The sequence below is a fragment of the Cetorhinus maximus genome, chromosome 15 (assembly GCF_964194155.1).
Source record: "Cetorhinus maximus chromosome 15, sCetMax3.hap1.1, whole genome shotgun sequence".
In the NCBI taxonomy this organism is placed as follows: domain Eukaryota; kingdom Metazoa; phylum Chordata; class Chondrichthyes; order Lamniformes; family Cetorhinidae; genus Cetorhinus; species Cetorhinus maximus.
In genome coordinates this window covers 91,982,570-92,008,639 of record NC_135893.1, presented here as the reverse complement: position 1 = coordinate 92,008,639, position 26,070 = coordinate 91,982,570, and positions in this window count along the sequence as shown.

Here is a 26,070-nt window from a genome sequence, read left to right as displayed (position 1 = left end):
TCTGCTTTCTGCAGATTTTGTCTCTTTAAACCTGAAGTTTGGAGCCTTTCTCTCTGCCCCTCACTCTTAACTTCATTAACAGGACCTTTTCTAGGTTCCTGTCCTTCCTTTGACTAGAAGGTTTGCTTGGGACTTCCTCCTGTTCCACCCCCCTGATGTTTGGGCCTTTTCCTTAGCTTGGGACTGGTTATCCGTCTTTCTTGCTCTAGTCTGTCTCTGGTAGCTACTTTTAACCAACTTTAGCTTGGAGCTGGCTCTTTGCCTCATCTAGGCTGCTTCTCTGGCAGATATCTCCAAAACCAGCTGAACCCCAACAGCTTCCAAAACAAACTGCTGTCTTTCTTCTTCTGTGTGTGTCTGTGGGAGGGACCTACCTCTCTAGACCCCCGTTGCTAGGCAACAACACTGTTTTTTCTACTCTTGTGTTTGCTTAACTTCTTAAGTCGTAAACTCTCATTAGAAATGCAAACACCTTTTTAGAGTGAAACTAAAACTCCATTTGACCTTTCTTAACACCCAGATACAGTATTACAAATCAAACTTAAACTTTAAAGCTAACACCCACAAATACCAAAATAACTTACTTAAACTATTTCCTAACATTAGGTCCTATTCTTCAGAATTTCCTAAATGAGCACCTCTCCATCTCACCCTCCTTCTCCTCTCTTAAGACCATCCTTAAAACCCACCCCTTTGACCAAGTCTTTGATCGCCCCTCTTAATTTATCTTCCTTTGGCTTGGTGTTCATTGTTTCTTTCTTACAACTCTGTGAAGATATTGCTACATCATATAAATTCTACGAATCTATCATTCTGTATAAATTCCCACAATGTACAGAAGCAGGGCTTGCTGTTGTTGCAACCAGTGTCTGGAATTATTACAGGATAAGATAGCACAGTCAAACAATATTAGCCCATTCACAATGCAATTGAATAGCTGAGTACATTGGAGTAACAGTGCAATGATCTTAGATGGGCAGAATGGCTGTATCCCATGGCTCGCTTTTTCTTACATGCTTAAAATTGTCCTCATTTATTATTATTGCTCCATATCTTTATGCTTCAGTTTTCCAGTCTTTACAAACACTTATTTTAGTTGCTTGGTTTGTAAAATTCCTTAACAAAACTGCCTATCCAAAATGAGTGACATTTCAGTACAGACTATGATTCATCCAATGGGCAGATTACTGGAAATAAGAGTGATTATTAATATTCAATGCAAAGCAACTCTGAATATCAATAAGAAATACAGCTTTTAAGGTTCAGAGGTCTGCTTTTAAAGAAGCTTTGTGAAACCAATGAGCAAAAATGGCATTTAAAATAAAATTGAAATTGTAACAGAAACATTAGCATTTATAAGACCATAGAAATTGGTCAACATTTTATAATCCTATCTTCATAAGTAGCTGAATTTTTATGCCATTGTTCAACAATTGCAAAGAGATTTATTCTGATAATATGCTGAAAGCTAATGTGATTCTTACTTCAGCCGTTTATTTGAAGCTATTTGCTTTGTGAATATAATCCTTTTAGAACAAAGCCTCAAAACCCTCCTAATGTATGGGAGGTGACCAATTATCTTTGACCTCTAATAAGTTACTTGTTACAATAGTGGTCATGCTAAAAGCCACTGATGCAATCATTGCCCACCTCCCACCATGCTGCAAATTAACTGGCTTCTTTTCTATAATCCACAGTGCAAAATTTAATTCTAAAGCAGTTTATTTCCACAATATGGCTTAATCCCCATTGGCCTTTTTCAGACACCTGTTATTAGGAGTTGACACTAGAGCTGAGATTGGTGTTACCTTTTTTTTGAGAGGGCTTTATTTGATCAACTACACGCGCATGTTGTTTGTATAAAGTATGCTGCGAAAAATGACCATGTAAATGCTGTGATATGTATTCAGATCGTGGAAGCTAGGCTGTCTTCCTGGCCAGTAAAAGATATTAAAATGAAAGCTGCTCCATGAAACAGCACAAGACAGCACTAGTGCTAAATTAAATATTTCCTTACAGCTGCCACAAAATAATAACAGTCTCAAATCATAACATTGAGAGAACTGGACATACCAATATTTCATTTCTCAAGAATGCATTAGTGTTGTTCATGCCAGTGTCATCCCTCACTTAATCATAAAGGAGTCCGTGCTAGGCTGTAGCATCAATGTTTGGAGCTATCCAACTTAATTGGATTGAACCTTTTAATTATTGTCCACATTGACTTTCACAGACCCACTTGATCTGTTAATTAGGCAACTTCCCAATTTTTAACCACGATGGCTGCCCAAAGGTGGGACGAGGGAAAAGAAAGTTGCCCTTTATTTTGATTTTATTTCTTGTTTGAGTCTTCCAAGCACTTTTGTTTACCATTAAGTAGGCTGTGTATACATTTGTACATTTATGGATGAAATTTCCAAGTTGTTCTTAGCTCGTGTTCTACAATTGTTAGGCAAAAGGGGGCAAAGAAATTTGGGAACATTCTGAGACACTGTTCTGATATCTAAGGTTAGAAATTTGATTGCCCTGCAGGGGTTGTGATTCATGATCTACCCTTGCCTTGTCAGATTCAGCTGGGCAACATGCAGGTTTCCCATGCCCACCTCAACTGAATAATTGTAATGTAGGGCTGAGCAGACCCTGCACTGCTCTCTTCTTCCTAGTGCTGGTGCCTGCCTCTGCATCAACAGGGAAGCCCTGAAACACGGTTTAAAAATCATGTGGTGCAGCCCGTGTGCTCTTCTTAGAGACAGGCTGACCTCCTTAAAGAGAAGGTGTTCGGGAGAATATTGCTGCAGTTTAAATGAAGGCAAGGTGAACGTTAGGGCAGAGAGAGAGTTCCAGGGTGACAGATGCAGAGTGATGGATTTAGACAGAAGGAGTGATGCCATAGTTCCATGGGAGGCCAGAGAGGCTCTCAAGCACCACCCACAGAAAGGAGTGGTACTAGTGTCCGAGGTGGTCAATTCCTGGAATCTCGCCCCGAGGACCAGGCAACAATGCCATAACAAGTATAATGACCTCATGCAGATGGTCAAGGTCAGTGATTGCATCTTCCCGTGACATCTCCTACCCAACCCACCACCAACCTCTCACACTGCTCAACGCACTACACCCCATCATTCACCCAGCTGCAGCCCCTGACACGTAGGGCTTGTGCTTAACACCCAGATACCCCACCTCACCCTCACAGACCTTCCACTGCTGCCAGCCTCACACCTACGTCTCACTGCCTCCACATACCCCTCCAGCTATTCAGCTGTGGTAGGCACATCACCCAAATCAGCGACATTCTGCTCTCTGTCTCTCTTGCAGGATAAGGTGGCACACAATAGAAGGGTACAGAGCAGGGGCAGCTGGGGGGGACAAGGACACCTGCATCACCTGAGCGCTATGGAGGAGGTGGTTGTCTGCACCAAGTGACTGACTGCAATAGGGCCCATGGCATGTGCTGTTACTGAGAACATTGAGGATGATGGCATGGCCTTGCCTTATGCTTCTTCTCAACTCTCAGCTGACCCGTATCCTGCTACTTAGGTTGATGAGCATGTTGCAGATGGTGTGACCGTATACCTCTTGCTTCCAACTCCAGCCCCTTCCCTAACGCTAACCTTCCCCTTCATAATTCCTGCTTTCAGACACCCAGGAACTGCTGCCTGACCAGTCATAGCAGTCCAAGAATGAGGAGAGAGAGCAACAGTATAGCACAGGTGAAGAGGTCTTGTCTCTTGATGTGACACACACAACCGTCATCTCAGATACAAATACTGCACCTACCTTGGAGGCTAACATAGCATGTGATGAATCATCAGACTCGAGTGGGTCGCAGCCAGGCCAGAGGGGAAGGATGGTTCATTTTCCAGTTCACTGGAGGGTGAGGTCATAGGCAAGTTCAGCCGCAGAGGTCTCAGGACAATGCTGATGGGCATGCACGCTGAGATGCATCTGGGGGCATTGGCTGGCCTGCCAGGCAGTCTCCTGTTACTGTCAAGGAGCATAGAGGAGTATGGCTCCAAGTAGCAGAGGGACAGTGCACAGCTTGCCCTCACTGCAGCCACCTCTCCGTTGTGCTGCAGACCTAGAGGCACAGCCACTGCTGCCCCAATACCTGTTGCAGTCTTTGAATAGGGAGGCTACCTACTCCTTTGTCTTCCCTGAAAGGATGCAGCAACACCCTGGCAAATCCAGGAACCCACCACAAACAACTTCAGAAATGTTCTAGAGCAATAGAAAAAGTTCTTAAAATTACCATACCCCACAGTTTGGGTGGTGACCCTGTAAATAACATTAGTGCAAGGCTGGTCGAAGCCTCTACTGAGCTGGCTTCGACCAGTTCCAGCCTAAAATGACGGCCAGATCTGATTTACATCACAGGACACAATTTCCATGTTAAAAGGGGCCTATCTCCTGAAATAGGCGAGTGCTTTGGAAACTCAGTGGCAGACGATTTTTAAAATGACATTGGCCACATTGCTGATGTTGATGGGACAGTGATGGTTGTGTGAAAGGGAAATCGTGTTTAAATAACTTATTAAAGTTTTTTGAGGAAGTAACAAGCAAGGTGGATAAAGGGGAACCTGTAGATGTGGTGTACTTGGATTTCCATAAGGTATTTGATAAGGTGCAACATCAAAAGTTACTACATAACGTAACAGCACATTTTAGACGGTAACATATTAGCATGGATAAAGGATTTGTTAGCAAACAGGAAGCAGAGGGCAGGGATAAATGAGCCTTTTTTGGATTGGCAATCTGCAACTGTAACTAGTGGAGTGCCCCAGGGATCAGTGCTGTGTTCTCAACTACTTACAATCTATATCAATGACTTGGATGACAAGCTGAGTGAGTGGGCAAATGCATGGCAGATGCAGTATAATGTGGATAAATGTGAGGTTATCCATTTTGGTAGCAAAAACAGGGAGGCAGATTTTTATCTGAATGGCTATAAATTGAGAGAGGGGAATGTGCAATGAGACCTGAGTGTCCTCGTACACCAGTCGCTGAAGGTAAGCATGCAGGTGCAGCAGGCGGTAAAGAAGGCAAATGGTATGTTGGCCTTCATAGCAAGAGGATTCGAGTACAGGAGCAGGGATGCCTTGCTGCAATTATACAGGGCCTTGGTGAGACCACACCTGGAATACTGTGTGCAGTTTTGGTCTCCTTATCTGAGGAAGGATGTTCTTGCTATAGAGAGAGTGCAGCAAAAGTTTACCAGACTGATTCCTGGGATGGCGGGACTAACATATGAGGAGAGATTGAGTTGGTTAGGATTATATTCGCTGGAGTTCAGAAGAATGAGGGGGGATCTCATAGAAACCTATAAAATTCTAACAGGACCAGACAGGGTAGATGCAGGAAGGATGTTCCCGATGGTGGGGGAGTCCAGAACCAGGGGTCACACTCTGAGGATACGGGGCAGGCCGTTTAGGACTGAGATGAGGAGAAATTTCTTCACCCAGAGAGTGGTGAGCCTGTGGAATTCGCTACCACAGAAAGTAGTTGAGGCCAAAACATTGTATGTTTTCAAGAAGGGGTTAGATATAGGTCTTAGGGCAAAAGGGATCAAAGGATATGGGGAGAAAGCAGGAGCAGGCTATTGAGGTGGATGATCAGCCATGATCATAATGAATAGCGGAGCAGGCTCGAAGGGCTGAATGGCCTACTCCTGCTCCTATTTTCTATGTTTCTGTGAAGGTAGTGTCAGGGGGACTGACATATGGGAATCATAGGATACTTGGCTTAAAACTAAAAGCTGCTAAAACTAATGTCTGTGAGACAGAGAGTCATATGAGAAGATATGATTAAGAGAATACAAGATCAGGGGAAGCTCTGGGTGGAACTGTCCCAGATTTGCACTAAGTGTGGTAGCAGGCAGGTAAAACGATATTTCACCCTCCGGCCGCAATGGTGGCTTCTCATGCCACATTATCCCAAACCTGCCGCATTAATTGTGCATTCTCGGGAAACACGCCATTTCCATGATGGGCGGGCTCCGATTCGCCCGCCATGCCATCACCTCACTGCTTCATCAAGTCGGGCGCCACATCTAAAATACAACCCTGTGCACACCTCTCAGTGCTTCCAGCCCAGGACTGCTGCAAATAAGACATGGCCCCGAAAGGCAAGAAGACTGCAGCCCCCAGGTTTAGTGATGCATCCCTCGGGCGCCCTTTGGATGCTGTGGAGGCCCACCATGATGTCCTCTACCCCTCTCTGACCACAGGAGGGGCAGCAACATTACCAATCTGGCTTGGTAGGTGATGGCAGTGGTGATCAGTGCCAATGCTGCACAGAAGAGGCTGGCCATCGAATGCGGATAGAGGATGAATGATCTCATCCGTGCTGCCAGGGTAAGGCAACCATCACATCACTCTAAACTCACACGCTCAAGCCCATCATGCTTTCACTCACTGCCAGCTCAAGGGACATCACCACTCACTCTCTCACACACACCCTTACGTCGCCATCTGGCCTCATCTGCTCTGGAGACTGCCTCCTCAGTCCTCAGCATCTTGAGGCTACTTGCACAGGTCAACTTGTGCTGCCACACAAGCCCTGGGATACCCCTCTTCCTCAGTACAGCCCTCATCCTGCAGCCTCTTCCCTTGCCTGAAGCCACCTCTCCCCCTTCCCCAAGAAAGCCCTAGCCCTGCAGCCGGACAAAGCCTTATTCTTGGTCTGGTAGGTAGAGACCTGCCCGTGAGTCCCCCTAAAACTGCTGTGGCGCTGTCTGCAAAGCTGGTGCTGATGACTGTGAGCGCTGCCCGTAGCAAGGTAGACAAACAAACCTCGAAATCCCGAGCGAAGTGCAGCTCGCCAGGTGAATGGCACTTACGTGCAGTTGTGAAACAAGACGACATGGGCGGACAATCCAACATTGGGGGATGAGTCCGGCAGGCTGGCCTTATAATAATACGCAAACGTATTACAATGAAGTTCCCTACGTCTGATGGCGGGCAATGCAGCCCACCATTGACAGGCTGAGCGGACAATCGCAAACTGGTTTCGTGATGCCGTGAAACCGATTTTGGGCCTTCTTGCCATATTGTCTGCTCAATCCGCCAAGCACACCCAACGCCAGCGGGCATGGGCGATTCCGCCCAGAGAGTCAGGTGGAAAAGTTTAATTAAAGATGAAGCAGCTGGCCAAGTGAACTTGTTGTAACAGTACAAGTTGGCTGCTTAAACATTGCCCTGGCAAAATCCCTACGATCATTTGTGAGAGTGGGGTTTCCCCTTGCGTATGCTCGAGTAAAGGTTGTTTGAACAAGATAGTCGACTCTCGAGGTGTTCTTGGTTACTGGGACAAGCCCTTAACCTCTCAGTAGCTAAATTTGTCGATGACACTAAGATAGGTAGGAAAGTAAGTCGTCAAGGGGTGGTAAAGAACCTATAAAGGGATATAGATAGGTTAAGTGAGTGGGCAAAAATTTGGCAGATGGGGTATAATGCAGGAAAATGTAAGCTTGCCCACTTTGACAGGAAGAATAGAAAAGCAGTATACTGTTTAAATGGAGCGGTTCAAGAAGGCAGCTCACCACCAGCTTCTCGAGGGCAAATAGGGATGGGCAATAAATGCTGGCCCAGCCAGCGATGCCCACATCCCATGAATGAAAAAAATGATTGCGGAACTCAGTGGATCAGAGTGATCTGGATGTCCTGGTACATGAATCACAAAAATTTAGTGTGCAGGAACAGCAAGTGTTTGGGAAGGCAAATGGAATGTTAGTGTTTATTGCAAGGGGAATGGAATATAAAAGTAGGGAAGTTTTACTGCAGCTGTACAGAGCCTTGGTGAGACCACATCTGGAGTGCTGTATACAGTTTTCGGTCTCCTTATTTGAAAAAGGTTATAGTTTCATTAAAAGCAGTTCGGAGAAGGTTCATTCCTGGGATGGAGAGCTTATCTTATGATGAAAGGTTGAACAGTTTGGGCCTATACCCATTGGAATTTAGAAGAATGAGAAGTGATCTTATTGAAGCATATAAGATCCTGAGGGGACTTAATAGGGAGACAAGGAAGATGTTTCCTCTTGTGGGAGAGACTAGAACTAGGGAACACAGTTTAAGGATAAGAGGTCTCCCTTTTAAGACAGAGATGAGGAGAAAGTTTTTCTCTCAGAGGGTCGTTATTATGTGGAATTCTCTTCCCCAGACAGCAGTAGAGGCTTGGTCATTGAATTTATTCAAAGCAGAGTGAGATAACTTTTTGATGGACAAACTTAATAGGGGGGGCCAACAGGAAAGTGGAATTGAGATCACAATTGGTCAGTCATGATCTTATCGAATAGTAGAGCAGGTTTGATGGGCTCAATGGCCTACTCCTGATCCTAAGTCCTATGTTCCTATGTGAGGCTATTGAACCCTTTCAAAGACAGTTACCGCCCTGTTAATGTCAGGTGAGGGGAATCAACGTCGACCCCATCCTCTTCAAATTCTAAGTATGTGTTTCTCTTCCCTACCCTCATTAACCAGTCCAGTGTGAGCGACTAAGCATGTGAAAAGACACAAACTTTGAGCTGAGCTGGTGAGACCCTTTTTATTTTACTGTCCCCTTCTAATAGAATTGTTGACAATACCTATGGTTTGTGCAGAACAAATATAGGAGAAAAGCTTTGATTTCCTCGCCCCATGCAGAAAGGTTCTCTTACAATGCCGGAAGCATTCATTATGTTCCTCAAAGTGCTGTGGCAATGAACAAAGAGTAGATAAAGGTTGTTTAGGTGCAGCTCACCCAGCTTTTTCTGTGGTCGGGGGGTGGAGGGGAGTGAAATGAAATAAAAATTGCATTTCAAGTAGAACATATTAATCTCTGGGACGGTGTTTACCCGATGAATGAAATTGAATTTGGTCTTATATGTGGTCTGGACTGACTCTGATTACTTATGTCACCCTGTCATTAAATCAGTCCCTAAATTGTATGGTGTTACCATACAATTCAACAGCAAGCTGTTCTGTGGTTAAGTGAATACATAAATCCAGTGAATGGTTAGATCCAGATAATTTGCAGGGCCCCTGTATGAATCATTTAGATTTCAAGTTAGTTTAGAATCTGCTTTGTGAAGTATGCTTTTTGTATTATAGCTGAAGCAATACTAACGTACTAGGCTGAATTTTTGTTCGGAGGTCAGGACCTCAATGTCAGCATATTTTCATATCCTGATCATCAGTGGCCAGTGTGTGTGCTCCAGTTAAGGATGCTGAGCGGGCTGCTGAGGCTGGAGGGCCAATAGGAGGCGCGCGAGCACTGAAAAATCAGGAAACCAACCATCAGAGGTGAGCACTGCCGATGTAGGTAGGAGAGAGCGAGGGCGCTTCAAGATGGAGATGCCTTCTGAAGAGCTGTTGTAAATTTTTAAATTCAAGAAGGTCACAGCTGCTGGTCATTGTGGATGGTCGACCCTTTCACTGGACAACTAGCAGCCACAGCTGTGGCCCAACGGCTATGGTGGGTGCATGGGGAGTACCTGTAACAGGATAGAATGCTGCCCCTACAACGGACTCCACCGGTCAACAGGGGGTCTGCATACTGACTGGAAAATTCCAGCTGTTATCCTGGGTGGCCTTAATGGGCCTTTTAATTGGTCTTATGCCACCCCTCACCCTACGATTCTGCCTGAACGAAAATGGCCCAGAGGTGGCAACATGGCGGGAGACTGGCACACCGGCCGCTAACGGGAAATTGCCCACCTCCAATTTCACCTTCTTAGGTGATCAAAAATTCTGCCTGTTATCATTGTTTTTAATGGAGGTTTTTAAAAAAAAAATTGGCGCAGGTATAACTGAATCGTATGCAGAATTTCCAGCAAAGTTCCTTGCGTGAATTCTTTTTCACTCAGAGGGTCGTGAGTCTTTGGAACTCTCTTCCTGAAAAGGTGGTGGAAGCAGAGTCTTTGAATATTTTCAAGGCAGAGATGGATAGATTCTTGGTAAGCAAGGGGGTGATAGGTTATCGGGGGTATAGGTGGGATGCAGATTTCAGATTACTATCAGATCAGCCATGATCTTATTAAATGGTGGAGCAGGCTCGAGGGGCTGAATGGCCGACTCCTGCTCCTTGATTGTATGTGCAGAAGTAGTTGTCAAGTTTTCGGGCCCATGTGCAATGCTCGTTTGTTCATTATTCCACTCATCCATTGAAATGTTGGCATCTTTGGAGAATTAAGTGCGGTTCTGTGCTAAGATGCAATAAAGCATCCCATCATAATTTACACAACAGTGACCAGGACATCAGATGCAATCGCAATGATAATTTAAACTGTGTTTTTCTCTTCACTATCTTCCCCTGTCCTCCTGTGTACACAGAATTTCCATCATATAGCTTCATCCCTGAAAAACAAACGTGACAAGCAGAAACACTGTATGTGGAAAATTGTGTACATACATTATATAAGTATATATCTATAAGATGAAATATTATGCTCTATTAAACATTCTCTTGTGATGGGGGCTCTGTAACCTTGTAAGATCTAATTTTTTTTTGTAAAGTATTTGTTATTTTTGGCTCTTTTGCCCCTCATCACTGTGTCAGCTGCTTGCCAGGATGAAGAGAGGGTTACTTATTCCCAGTTCTCTACCAACGTTAATAGGACGAAATGAGCACAGGCAACCTGTGTTGGCTATTTGCCTTTGATTTAATTCCTGGTTTTATTTATCACAGAGAGGTTCCAAAGCTCTGCTCAATAAATTACCCATTTCAACAAAAAAAAAAGCAAAAAAAAGCATTTCTCTCCCTCGTCCTGTTTAAGTTCTTTTGCTATGAGTCCACTGAGCTCTTCCACTGGCTCAGGTTGGGAGGGTAGGGGAGGAGGTTCACCTTTCACTTTGCAGTAATTCATAAAGTGTGGGGTCACAAAAGACAGTGTGACTCTTCAAGCCCAGGTCCTTGGTGCACAATCTTGGGACTAATACTCCAAAGACATGAGTATCAATGCCACCGTGGTTGCTGGGGGAATTTAAATTCATAGTAATAAAGCTGGAAAGAAAGCTAGTCTCAGTAATGATATTCATGAAGCTATTGGGTTGTCAGTAAAACTCATTAATGTCCTTTAGAGAAGGAAATCTGCTGTCCTTGCCCATTCTGGCCTATGGGTGTCTTCAGACCCACATCAATGGAGTATAAAGGAAGATTTTTCCAAAACTCGAGGGTGCCGAGGGGGAGGGGTGGCACTGGAGCACATCAACAACCCCAGAGATTACATTTTAATATAATAAGTTTCCTTTAAAGTTTTTGTTTTTGATTCAATGATGCAAAAGTGCTCCTTTCGAAGAGATTGATCGTTTATTTTTCGTTTACTTGTCATACGTTTCTCAGAATAGTTATAAAGAGAGATTTATGTGGCCTGAAGGAGTCTGTGTTCCATGTCTATAAAGAATGCATTCTGTGTAGCATTTCAACATTTGAGGGGGTTTGCTTCTCAATTTTTGGTTGCACTTCAGCCTCAAGCTCCTGACCTTTGGCCACTGGCGCAGAAGTGGGTGGGCAGATCAGAGGGCTTCCCCCTGGGCCAGGCCAAGGTGGCCACTAACAGGCCCAGGCAGCAGGAAGTTGAGGGGGTTATTTGGCCTGAGTGCCTGCCTCTCTTTACGTCCGTGCCTGGATGTCGCTGGAGAGCGAGCACACGGTATCCGCCGATATGCATGAGGCCTATCTGTGACCGGTGAGGGCCAAGCAGGCTGGAGTGTATCATTGACACTGGAAATTGCATTTTAATTTAAGTTTCCTTTGAAGTTTTTGACTTTGTTACAGTGAGTTAATAGTGCCCCTTTCACATGGGGCACTTAATTGGTTATTGGTGCCAAAAAGAGGCATAAAGAGACTTCTGGGAGACTGTCTGTTGGTTAGGGAGGAGGCATTTCATTTCATCTTGATAACAAGCTTGCTAAACACACCCTGAATGTGATCTTCTGTAGCAACCTTGTGCGAAACGACCCCAGTCCGACTTACCTCAGAGTGAAGCTGGACCGCACGCTAACCTTCCACCACCACCTGAAGAAGGTAGCCACCAAGATAAAGTCAAGGGTCAACTTGATCCAGAAACTGGCAAACACCAGCCTCAGCACCAGTGCTACTGGCTTCAGTGATGGCCCTCGTGTACTCTGCAGCTGAGTAACGTGCACTGGTATGGACCAGAGTAGCCACACTCGACTGGCTGATGTTGAACTGAACACTGCAATCAGATGCATCACTGGAACCCTCAAGTTGACCCCAACACTCTGGGCTTGAGTGTACCACCATCGCTGGAAATATTATTTTAATTTGATGAGTTTTGGTTAAAGTTTTAGATTTAGTTACAATAATGTGCAAGTACCCCTTTAAAAGGGGCTGATCATTTGCTTATTTGTCTATTTCCCCTTTTCCCCCAAAGAGTATAAAGAGGCCATTTTCCGCAACTGGTGGGCACCGAGGTTGGAGGGGTCGGGGAGGGTTGGTATAGCGCTGGAATGCATCATCACCTCCCAAACTCTGTGCTGGCACACCTAATGCGCAAATGGAAAATTAAAAACTCTCCTGTGTGTGACCGATCACCCAGAACAGACTACGGAACACATAGTGACACAATGCCCAACCCATAGGTACGAAGGAGATTTATAGTGATACAGCCCGACACTCCTGACATAATATCCTGGCTTGAGCACCTTGATGTAAAATTATAGTTGTTGCTCTATACCTACCCATACGAATGAAGAAGAAGTAGTAGGGAGAGGCAGACATTTGTAATGTTGCATTCTGTAATAAACCTAGTATTAAGTAAAAGTTTGGTTTTCCACTTCACCAACTGGCTTCAGAATGAGTTAACATTTAACAGCATTCTGAGTATAGCTGCAGCATATGATGATAGCAGTTCAAGAAGGAGTTCACCACCACCATCTCAAATCTCAAGGGCAACTGGGGACGGGAAATAAATGCTGGCCTTGCCAGTGATGCTCACATCCCACGAAGGAATAAAAAACTGACACATGGGTGTCGTTTCTAACCGCTGTGAAGTAAAACTCCAGGGTGTCGGAGCATTATTTTAAGAGGCAGACAAAGTCTGTTGTTTTCTTTCCTCTGCAAAATTGACTTCAAAATCTTAAAACCCTGAAAAAGAATGAACAGCATGCGAGGGAACAGAGATCATTGGAAAACATATAGCTCATCTGAGGCTGAGAGAGCCAGTACAAACCAAGAAACATCAAGCAGGCATCTGGGCTTCCACCTCCCTCTCCACTGTATCGCCACCCCCATTCCCAGACCTGGGATGCAAGTGTGAACATCCTAATGCTTAATCATGTAGAAACTGTACTGTGCAGCAGGAAAACATTGTGAAGGGAGCATTTATTTCCTTCCAAATCCTCATTGCACTGTATCGATTTCAACAGAGTGGTTGTAATCCTTTAAAAGGATAGATCTTTGCCATCAATCCTGGCACAATACGAAATCCAGGCACAAACTAGTTGACTAACCAGCTTAGAAATGTTGTGATCATTCAGCTAGCAGAGTTGAATAGCTGCGAGTTGAGTAGCTGACGTTGGTAAATTTATTGCAAGAATATCTTTTCTGTGTGCTGTTTTAAATGGTGTTGCTCTGAGTCCATCAACTCTTAAATTGGCTCCAAGTTGAGGGTTGGAAAGTACATAAGACTATTCTCTAAGTATGGAATGACAGAAGACACTCTGGCCCATTAAGTTGACTGCGTGATGTGCCAAGCAATACAACTGCGATCAGATAAACACTTCATGAGAACTGTTTGCTGCTAAAGAGTATGTAACAGTGAAGATCCAGCCTATATTTATATATATATATATATATATATATCTATTAGTAATTGGCAAGACAGATTCTAGCCCACAGTCAACAACACATTTGTTGTGGTGACACATGTTGGTTAATGCTGCTCCATTAAATAAGACAAATCAGATTTACTGCTGATGAACCTGTTCCAGGCTATCCATTAGATGACTATTACTGAAAAGACAATCAGTTTAAACACTTTCTTGGTCATTACAGTGAATTATATGAAGTGGAAGTACCCTATGACTTTAGCAGTTTCAACTGACTAAACAAGAATGTTTAACAAGAATGCACATTGATAAAATAGAATCTTTAAAATAGTTTCCCCATTTAAAAAGTGAATGCAAAATTCCAGTGATTTATGTGACTGTTACTACATAAAGTCATAGTGATGGTCAGATGTGGTCTGTTTTCTTAATCATGTTTTGTTCCTTGACTCATCTGGATGAATGTTGGGTTAATCACACTACAACAATTCATTCAAAATGTTATGGGGCCACGCATGATAGTCAGCGTTATCACAAGCGCACGGAGATTGCTCTCCTCTCGCCTTTACCTTTCATCAAAGGACATTCTTCACAGATTTGCTGAACCTTCACTCAGGGTAGCATTTTAATTGCAATAGGGAAGCTAGCTGGGACATTGAGTAAAGAGCTTTATTTCCATAGCGGGCAAACCCTTTAAAAAAAAAAGTTCCTTTAGATGTGCAAAGTACATGAATCTCCCTATATATGATGCTTTATGGCGTAGAAGCTGAGCAGATTTGAAAAGCCAAACCGCCCACACACTGCCTCTGCTTGCCTAGCAACAAGCCATGAGGGGGAAAAAAACATTTTCCTTCCCTAACAGCACACATAAATTGAAAGGCGCAGAGCTGATTTGTCCTACATTCCTTAATAGAAAATTTAGTACTGCAATCCCTGTGGTTAAGTGTCCAAATAAATTTGTTTCTGTGGTAAAAAGAGGTAAGGGGAAGGTGTTTCACTGGAAAATAATGATCTCGAGGGTTGCATATATTTGCATTGACAAAAAGAAAGAATTCGAGATACATTTTGCTGGATAAGAAAATTGTGCGGGATGTGAAACAGACTACCAATTCACTCTTGCTGAAGAACAATTGACCCTTTGCATCTTCTGCCATAAACAAAGGCTCATAAACAATTTCATGCACACATTTTATATGGCTTAGAGTCATGGAGTGATACAGCTCAGGACGAGACCATTTAATCCATCATGCCTGTGCTGATTCTTTAAAAGAACTGTTCAATTAGTCCTGTTCCCCTGGTCTTTCCTCGTAGCTCTGCAGTTTACCCTTTCAAGCATTCACCCAATTCACGTTGGAACGTTACTATCGCATTTGACCCCACCACCCTTTCAGGCAGTGTATTCCAGATCGTAACAACTTCCTGCCTATTTGTTTTTCCTTGTTTGTCTCTTGTTCTTTTGTCCATTGTCTTCAGTCAGTGTCATTTGGTTACTGATCCTTCTGCCACTGGGACCATTATCTCCTTATTTTCTCCATCAAAGGCCTTCAGGATTCTGAACACCTCTGTCAAATCTGCCCTCAACCCTCTCTGCTCTAAAGAGAAGAACCCCAGTTCTCCAGTCTCTCCACATAACTGAAGATCCTCATCCCTGGTACCATTCTAGTAAGTGTCTTCTGCACCTTCTCATGGCCAGTTAGCTCCACCTAGTTATTTGGGTGTGTATCATCACCCACTGTGCTTCCGCTCTAAAAGGCTGTCTTCCTTGTCCGGGTGGGCTCTGGCCCTGCAGATCTTTTGTCCTTTGAATAGAGTTCACGCTGAAGCAACCAGACCTGGAAATTAGCATTGCAGCCAGGTTCCCCATTTAATTCACATGGACAGAGTGTGATAGTCCATTGGAAATCTCTTTTACAACCCATATCATTTTTTTCCCAGCAGTGCACTGTAAAATTTATCATTAATTTTTCTGTCTAAGCGATTCCATGCAAACTCCTGTGATCATCTAAAACAAAATGTCATTCTCATGTTCAAGTCTCTCCGTGTCCTCACCTACTCCCTATGTCTATAACCTCCATCAGCCCTGCAACTGCTACTGAGAACTCAGTGCCCCTCAAACCCTGCATTCCTGTTACCCTTCACCCCTCCATTGGCAGTCATGCCTTCAGCTGTTCAAGCTTTAGGCTTTGGAATTCTCTCGCCAAACCTCTTTGCCTCTCTACCTCTCTCTCTTCATTTAAGAGGCTGCTTAAAACCTACCTTCTTTGACTAAGGGCGGAATTTTCCGTGCCCGCTGGCAGCGGGCATGATAGGTGGCGTGCACGGAGAAGATGGTGCGATTGGTTTCACAACGGCGGGAAGGCAGGCGGCGATTACCCGCTCAGCCCGCCAACGGTCGCTGGGGAGCTCATTGTAATACATCAGCATATCGCTAAAAGGCCACCCCGCCAGGCTGTTGGACCTCCCGCCGGATTGTCTGTCCACGTCGGCAGGAAAGCACGTGGACGTGTTTCACAACAGCGCACAAGCAACGTGCACTTGGCGGCCTGCACTTTGGGTGAACTGGAGGTGGGTGAACTGCATCGTTCTGCAGAGCTCGCCAGGGTCATCTTTTGCTTTGCAGGCTTCAGTGGCGCCGGAGGGCTGGGGTGAAGTGCTGCCCTGCCACGGGAGCGACTGTTGTCGGGGGTGGGGGGTGGTGTCCAGGGGCAACTGCTGTCCAGCTTTGGAGGGAACATTTGCCGGGGGCGTGTCTGGGGGCAACTGCTGTCCAGCCTCGGAGGCGACTGTTCTCGTGGGGGGGAAAGGGGGAGCAACTGCTGCCCTGGAATTGGGTCCCGTGCACAAGAAATCGAGGTGGGGGTCAGGGCAGGTGAGGGAAGTGGCCATGCAGTAGGGACGCCTTGTATAAATTGACCGTTCCTCTGCAACTGAGACAGTTCAGGTGCAGCCACAGCGATATGATTGGGGTTGGGATCCTAGACTGGCCGTCCATGCAACCAGTGTGGAGGCACCAAAGGGCCACCAAGCGCTCCAGACGTTACCCCACCCGGCCCCCCCCACCCCGCCAGCACAGATTGCGAGTCCGGGGCCACTTTACTGGACCGCGCAGCAGTTGGACTGCGCACGTTGTACAATCTCCTCGCCAACGCTGGCCATGTAACAGTCACTGCTGGATGTGCTCACAGCCCCATTGCAATCTCAGCATCCTGGTTTGGACCAGTGTTTCCCATGTCACAGGCTGACAGGGCAGCCATGTAGCGCACTCATCCCTGGCCATCTGAGGGGTGGCCAGCACCTCCCGGGAAGCGTTAAGGGGCTGTCACACAGGGCCGGGAAAGGATGCTGAGTACAGCCATGCTAAACGCATCTCTCTCTCTCTCTCTTTCATGCCGCAGGAGGGCCACATCAGGATCATGGAGCCTGGTGACCTAGCTGTATGCCTGATGGTCTACAGAGAACAGAGAAGATGAACGAGAGAGCGATTGAGGCTCCTGGCCACGCAAAGGCAGGAGCAGCAACCTCACGGAGAAGGGGCTGCTGCGGCTCCCTCACACACTGCCCAGGACTGACAGTGAGCTGTGGCTGGCTGGCGCCTAGTGACACCCAGGGTCTATAGACGCTGCCTGTCATTCCTGCAGATGACTGAGAAATGGTGTTGCTGAAGACTGCGCATGTCTAGGGACCTGGTCGCTCACATCTTCCACTTACTGCAGGACTTGGCACCAAGAGGACACGGAGGGCATCCAGTGCCAGTGGCTGTGAAAGTGACCGCGGCACTCAATCTTTATGCCAGTGGCTCCACAGGTTGACCTCTGTGGGATATCACAATCCGCCACCCACAAACGCATCCATGAGGTAACGGATGCCACCTTCTTGAGGGCACACAACTTTGTGCATTTTGCCCGGGCCGGGACAGCCATGATGCAAGTGCCATTGGATTCTCCCGGATCTCGGGATTCCCACAGGTGCAGGGTACAATTGACAGACCATCGGGATGCTGAAGATGAGGTTCTGGTGCTTGGACCAGTCTGGTAGAGCCCTGCAATACAGTCTGCACAGAATGTCACACATCATCTTCATCTGCTGCACCCTTTACAACCTGGCTTTCCAACAGGGAGACGAGCTGCATGAGGCAGAGATGGAGGAGCTGCACGTCTCCTCCGATGAGGAGGGTGCCAACAGGGATGAGGCTGTGGAGGTCCTCAGAGGAAACGATGATGGGGATGAGGCCCTCGCACTGGCTAGACGAGGTAGGAGTGCTCGGGAAGTCCTCAAAGCTGTTATATTTGTGGAGAATGATGATGACACGCAGTGAGATGACCCCATAGATCCTCACAACACATCTGTGAATGTTTGACTCCAGTCTGGCTTATGGCAGTGCGAATACCCTCTGTGAGAATGCTCCTGTCATGGAGAGGCAGTGGAGGCCCTAATAGTCGCTCAATTGCAGGAGAATGATGACGATATGCAGTGAGGACACCATAAATCTTCACACAGCCTCTGAGAATATCTGACCCCTGTCTGGCCGAGGGCAGCTCACTTGCGCACCGTGATCAGGGTCATATCATAGAGAGGCAGCCATGAAACTTTAGAAGTTCTTATGCTTTATCCACCTTCAGCACCTGTGCCCTTCAGGAGCTGGAGCACAGCATCAGCAGTCACAGCTGCTGAAGGGATGGGGGACAATCCCTCCTTAAAAGTGCTAAGAGCAAATCGAGAGAATGAGAGAACTCTATGGCGCTTGCACACTACATTCTGGCAGCAATGACAGGCTCTGCCGAGGTGCAGGCATTAGTAATGTTTCCAGGGAGTGTGAGGCTGGACCATTACTTTGGCCTGAAGGCTGCTCAGAGCACAGGGAAGAGGCCCTGGGCTGAGACACCTGCCTTTATCTTGTGTAGAAAGGTTTCACATCTGAGTGACAAGAACACTGCTCATCAGAACAAGGAGCCATGGGCAGGGAGACATTCTTGGGGGTTTATTGACAATAGTGAACATTATGTACACGTGACCCATGCCCAGGCTGTGCAACTAATCCTCCTTAACTTTCCTAACCCTGCTGCAAAGTCTTGGTGCTCCCGGGACATCCACATCGGAGGTGGAGGCAGCCTGCTGACTGTGACGCCCTCTCTGTGATGACTTTGGCAGGCATCCTTTGGAGGGCCGAGACTTGGAGGGCCCTGGCCTGATTTCTGGGTCATGCTGTGTGGCAGTGGCACCCTCCCTGGCCTGTGAAGATGGGACTGGTGAGGTCACAGGAAGTGGGGAGTCGGATTGGCCGGACACTCTTGGAGTCACTTGGATGGATGGGCCTGGAGTGTGCATCTGATGATCCTCCTCTCTATGGGTGCCTAGACCAAGGTCACCATGGTGGCCGCCATCCTACCAGCGTTGACCTCAGTGCATTGGCATGCCAGCACTATCACCTCAACCTGAAGGTGGATGGACTCCTCCATCGTGCCTTGCAATCTGAGGAATGCAGCGGACATCCCTCCCTGATGTTCCTGAGCTTGCCTTTACAGCTCCAGCGACTGTGACATGACCGAGTCCAGAGGCTCATCATCTCATTTGGACTCAGCAACCTTCTGGCCTCCAGTAGTCCTCCGAGTGCTGGACACCTGGCAAGTCTCTGCCACTGCCTGCAGTGGATCAGGCAGTGTGATGTGCTCACCAGATTGTGATCCCAGGGCTACTCTAAAGCTAGGACCCACCGAAGTGTGTGTCTCTGCGCTGGTGGAGGGTGTGGGTGAGCGCTGTGACAGGGCTTCAGGGAGGGTGCCTCCAAATTCCTCTTCAGAGGTTTCTTCGGGGCTTGATTGGAGGCCCTGGGTTAGGGAATCTGTCGGTTGTTTGGCAGATGTGCCTGCGAAAACAAGGGGAGACAATTAGTGCATGGCAGTGGCCTGTGGAAGAGGACACATCACTCACAGCATGGTTGTCTGATGAATTTTGCGACCTCGCCATCAGCACAGGACTGGTCCACATCGTGGCCAGTTAGCTGGATGGCTCTGTTTTCAAAGTCCGTGAGGATCTTGATTTCGGGCATTCCGCCACCAGCCTGCGACTCCTCCCTCTTGTTGTGTGCCAGCTTGTCCTGCATGGATAAAGATGGAGAAAGTGTAAGCAGGATGCCTGCCAGGCCAGATGATAAGGATGCCTGGCCTGTGTGGGTGGTGAGTGGTCCCATGGACGGGATGAGGACAATGACGATGAGTGTGAGAGAGTGAATGGTGATGTCCCTTGACCTGGCAGCGAGTGAGGACCCTGTGGATGTGTGATGAATTTGTGAGTGTGTGAGTTGAGAGTGATGAGAAGAGTGACTCACCCTGGTGGAATGGAGATCATTCATTATCTTGTGGCACTGGGTGGTTGTGTCCACTTCTGAAGGGCATTGGCGCTGACCACCGCTGCCACCACCTCCCAAGCCGCATTGGTCATGTTGCTGCCCATCCTGCGGTCAGAGCGGGGGTACAGGATGTACTGCTGAGCCTCCATGGCATCCAGCAGGTGCTCGAGGGACCCGCTGTTGAAGCGGGTGGGGCTGTGGTCTTTTTTCCTTTGCTGGCCATGTCTCCCATGCAGCAGGGGTGAGCTGGAAGCAATAAGCTCTGTGCTTGCAGCTGGACTTTAAGCATGACGCCCGGCGTGATGCGATGGTGAGGTGATGGTCAGTGGGCGAATGAGAGCCCGCCCGCCATGGAAAGGGCATGTTTCCCGGGAGCGCATAAATAGTGAGGCGGGTTTGGGACGATACGGCGTGAAAACCCACCGTCGTTTTACCCGCCCGCTACCGAACTTAATGCAAATCTGGGAAAATTCCGCCCTAAGTGTTTGGCCACCTGTCCTAATGTCTGGTTCTTTGGCAATTTTTGGGGTTGATCGTCCTCTTGTAAAATCCGCACCCATTTGTCAAACCAGGTGCCCCTTTCTCATGTGTTAGTGCATCGTGTTACAGCAGAATGCCAGGCACATTTGTGTTACGTAAAAGCAGGGCCAGATTTCCTGTCCCATTCGCATGTTCATTACATTGAAGCAGAGTACTCGCCTTGCACACACACACATCTTGCGCATTTATGTAGTGCCTTTAACGCAGTTAAAAAAAAACACACCATTGCACATCACAGCAGCGTCATCAGAAAAAAATTGACGTGGAGCCAAATAAAAAGACAATAGCACAGGCAGAAGTAGGTTTTAAGTAGCATCTTACAGGAGGAGAAAGAGATGGAAAGGAGGAGGGATTTAGGGAGGGAATTCCAGAGTTTATAGCCAAGGCAGCTGGAGACACTGCTACGATAGCAGAACAAAGGAACTCAAGATGCGCAAGAGGCTGGATTTGAAGGAGTGCTGATATCTCAGGAGTTTGTAGAACTGGAGAAGGTCTTAAATATTACCATTGTGGCTACCCAGCAAAAAAGAGTATTTAATTAGCTGTAATACCATCTTGAGCTCATGAAGGGTGCTACATAAATGCAAATCCTTCTTTACAGACAGGGCAACCATCACTGCCAGGTTACAATCCAGGCAGTGAAGGTTTTTAAAACCCGAGAGAGAGAGGTGAAGAGTTGGAGGCGTTTTAGAAAGAAATTGGAGCAAATGGGATCCAGGTGGCCAAAGGCTCTGTGGCTAATGATTGAGGCGAAGGCAGAGGTGATATGTGTGAGGCAGAGGTGATATGTGTGAGGCAGAGGTGATATGTGTGAGGCAGAGGTGATGTGTGTGAGGCAGAGGTGATATGTGTGAGGCCAGAGTCAGAGAAGTTCAAGTGGGGATGGCATATAGGATTCATGGAGGGTGAAAAGTTCAGGAGGGATGAGAGAGAGGATGGTGGGATTTAAAAGCAATGATTTAATATTTAATGCACTTGTCTCGTGGTAGCCAAAATGTGTCAGTGACAGTGAAGATAACAGGACTTCATGCACCAGTTTATTTAATATACATAAAAATAATATTATATATATACACTTACATATATGCATACATGTGCACACACATATGAACATGCATGCTAAATCATGCTTCCTACAAAGATCAAACAGGCATTACTTTTTAGAACTGATATTATTTTTATTCGTTCATGGCTGAGATAGAAAGATTTTTAAGCAGTAAGGGAATTAAAGGTTATGGGGAAAAAGCAGGAGACTGGATTTGAGGATTATCAGATCAGTCCTGATCTCATTGAATGATGGAGCAGACTCAATGGGCCAAATGGCCTACTTCTGCTCCTACATCTTATGGGATGTGGGTGTCTCTGGCTAGGCCAGCATTTATTTGTACTTAATTGCCCTTGTTCACAGGGCATTTAAGAGTCAATGACATTGCTGTGGGTCTGGGGTCAGATAAGGATGGCAGATTTTCTTCCCTAAAGGGCATTAGTGAACCAGCTGGGGTTTTATGACAATGGTTATCATCAGACTCGTAATTCCAGATCTTTTATTGAATTCAAATTTTACCATCTGCTGTGGTGGGATTCAAACCCACCCTGGGTTACCCTGGGTCTCTGGCACACTGATCCAGTGACAATACCACTATGCCACCACCACCTCCCCTGTGTTTAGGATTTGTTATATCAATGTTGGTTAACAATACTTTATCTTGCAGCCCAGAGTGTGCTGTGACTTTGTCCACCCCTCTCAGCACCTGCAATAGTTGAAGGTACTGCTTTGTCCTATTCTACATACACGTTAGCCCTTGTGCAGAAATAAAAGGAGAAGATGCCACAAATGGGCAGCAGATCAGTAAGTGAATGGAAGCTCATTCACCCAGGTGTGACCCTTCATTAGAACTGGTGAGCTCTGTTTATTGCTCCAGCCAAACCTCTATCTTTCCATTTCATACACTGAATAAGTCTCGGCGCATTTTCATCGTATTCTCTCTTCACGAAACATTTCCAGCTTCTCTCCTTTCACTTTGACCCGTTGTGTTTTTCATTTGTTTTTGCTGCTTCTGCTTTCATGTTATTTTGTTTTCCTGTGAAACTCCAGAGTAATTGGCTGTTGAAGTGTGTATTAGCTGAGGCACAATGTCAGGTGAGACCAGTTCTTTCCATTTGAAACCATTTATATTTTCCATTTGGTGGAGATTTGAGAGATCAGCAGGGGCACATGCCTTTTATTTTATAACGGTGTTGGATGTAAGTGCTAAACTAAGCATCAAATTTACACCATATTTCATACAGCAGTATATCTTACTACAAGGTTAAAAGTTGAATTCAACAATATTTTACACGTGCACCTTGCTGTCCATTGATAGTCTCCCTGTCACAGTCCCTTTGCTTTTTAATTTTTTACTTCTTTCTTTTCCAGCCTTGCTTTGTTGACTTTTTAAAATGAAAATTGGAACCTGATTCAATTTAAACCATTTTCAACATCGATATGAAAAGTATAAGATGATTCCGAATTTATAATTTTATTCAGATATTGCAAAAAATAAGGGCCCTGAAATTTTCAGAGTAACTTTCGGGGAAGTCCAGGGGGAACTCCAGAGGAATGGCTTAAGTTACTGTTTTCAGTTATGTTGTTACACAGAATTACATTAAATTTTCAGCACAGAAGCAGGCCATTCAGCCCAACTGGTCCATGCAGGCATTAATGCTTCACTCAAGCCTCCTCCCACCCTATTCTTCTCACCCTATCAGTATAACCTTCTATTCCTTTCTTCCTCATGTACTTATCTAGCTTTCTGTTAAATGCATCCAAGCTATTCGCTTAAAATACTCCACGTGGGAGCACGTTCTACATACCAACCACTCTCTGGGTAAATGTAGTGATTGTAAGTAAAACCTTTTATACCGTTTTGGGGATCATGTTGCTGTACAGACGAATCAGCCTGCGGGTAATCTTAGGGGCGGAGATTTCTAGTGGTGGCTTTGGTTCAAGCATGTAGCTTCAGCAGTAGCTCTGTAAATAAAAAACAAAAACAGAAATACCTGGAAAAACTCAGCAGGTCTGGCAGCATCAGCGGAGAAGAGCAAAGTTGACGTTTCGAGTCCTCATGACCCTTCAACAGAACTAAGTAGAAATAGTTTACTGTTTCTAACAATAAACCTGTCTGGTACGCCCATTTTATTACAATTGGTGATGAGGATAAAAAGCTCCTACACTTCACCTCCAATACTGAGTATTTTGATTTTTTTAAGGGAAGGAAGAAAAGTATATTCATCAGTCATGCCACTCTTTGGCAGAATTGATCCATACGACTCGTCTATGGAAGACTGGAGTCAGTATATAGAGCGCCTAGGTTTCAGTGGAGGAGAAACAGAATTTGATTCTTCTAAGTGTCTGCGGGAGCAAGACATATAACCTCATCTGCAGTCTGATGGCCCCCAATGTGGCAAATTTCAGATCCTTCACCGAGCTAGTAGACCTCGTGAAGGGGCATTTTCAGCCTAAACCATTGGTGATCATGCAAAGATTCAAGTTCAACTCAAGAGTAAGGGCCCCGGGTGAGTCGATCGCAATGTATATCGCAAAGTTAAAACAGTTAACTGAACACTGCGTTCAGGGATACCCTCGATGACATGCTGTGAGATCATTTGGCTTGCGGCACACACGACGATGCCATTCAGCGCCGATTACTTGCAGAAGTTAATATTAACCTGAAGCGCACCATGGAAATAGCACTAGCAATGGACAGTGCTGAGAGGGACCTGCAGGCTTTGCAGAGTGTGCAGCATGGTGCCGTGCTTCAGTTGGTGATGAAACCACCACCGGGCGTGGCGCAAAAAACAGTGAGACAACCATGAAATGGGCACAGTCCCAGCCGCTCGAAAAACAAAAAGAAATACTGGAAGCATCTCACCAGTGATTCAGAAATTAAATTGTTACCAATATGGGGGTAATCATGTACCGGAAATCTGTAGATTTAAAGAGGCAGAATGCCACTACTGTCACAAAAACAGGCTTGTAATAAAGCAATGCAGGGTGAAATCGAGACAGCCAGTCAGACAGCAGACCAAGGTAATTGAAGTGCACAATATAAATGAACCAGAAGCTGCTGATACTGACATGTATTCCCTATACGATCTCAAGGCAAGGAAAACTGAACCAATCACCGTTACCCTTCAAGTAAATGGGAAGCCTCTAGCCACGGAGATTGACACAGGAGCATCAACCACAGCAGTGGGAGAACACATCTTTAAATACCTAAGTGAAGGTACTCAGCCATTGAATCTGGAGATAACCACGGCTCAGCTGAAGACGTACACTGGAGAGGCAATACAGGTGAAAGGCATCACCACTGTATCTGTATCCTATAGGCAACAGACAGCCCAGCTGCCAGTGATTGTTGTAACAGGCCTTCTGGGTCGCGATTCGTTGAAAGAAATTAAACTCAACTGGTCAGAAATTTTTCAAATTAAAACAGAAGAAATCCCTGAGCTGTTAAAAAAGTTTGACAGAGTATTCTGAGATGAGTTGGGAAAGATAAAAGGCCTACAAGTACAAATAGATATAGGTTCAGAGGCAAGACCCTGGTTCTTTAAGGCCAGGCCAGTGCCTTACGCCCTAAAGGAGAAGGTAGGTGCAGAATTGTGCCGCTTAGAGAAGTTAGGAATAATCCAGCCCGTCCAATTTTCAGAATGGGCAGCACCCATAATCCCTGTGATGAAACCAGATCAAACCATTCGCATTTGCGGAGACAACAAATTAACTGCGAACGAGGTTGCTAAATTAGACAAATATTCAAACCCAAGGGTAAAATTTTTAGTTTGGCGGGCGGGCGTGTGCCCGACCTGACCGAGTGTAAAGTGATGCGCAATGACATCGGGCAAGAGTCCCGACGTCATTGCGCACTAGCGCGGTATTTCAGTTGGCAGCGTGCGCCGGAGTCGGCAGCACGTTCCCCCCAACAATTAAAAGGCCTATTAAGGCCATTAAGAAGTTATTTAAAATAAATATTTTGCTGCCCATCCAACCTTATGGTTGGCGGGCAGGCAAAAAAGCCAAGCAGCCTTTACACTTTTTTTTGGAAGCCTCATCCACGGGTGGGATGAGGTTTCCAAAAGCAAATAAAAATAAAACAAAAATTTTAATTTTTCATTAATAACATGTCCCTGCTCATGTGACAGAATCACATTGAGGGGGCATGTTTCATAACATTTTTCTTTTCTTTTTTTTTAATATAACACTTCATCTTCCTGAGGCAGCTCTGTGCCAGCGTGAAATCATGATCCGGCTCCGATCGTGGGCAGCAGTCGACTTCCCAACCACCCCCACCCGCCCCTTCCGAGCCCCCCCGACAAGGGCGAAATTCTGTCCCAAGGACTGAAGATCTGTACGCTAAGCTTGCAGGAGGAAAATCCTACACCTAACTG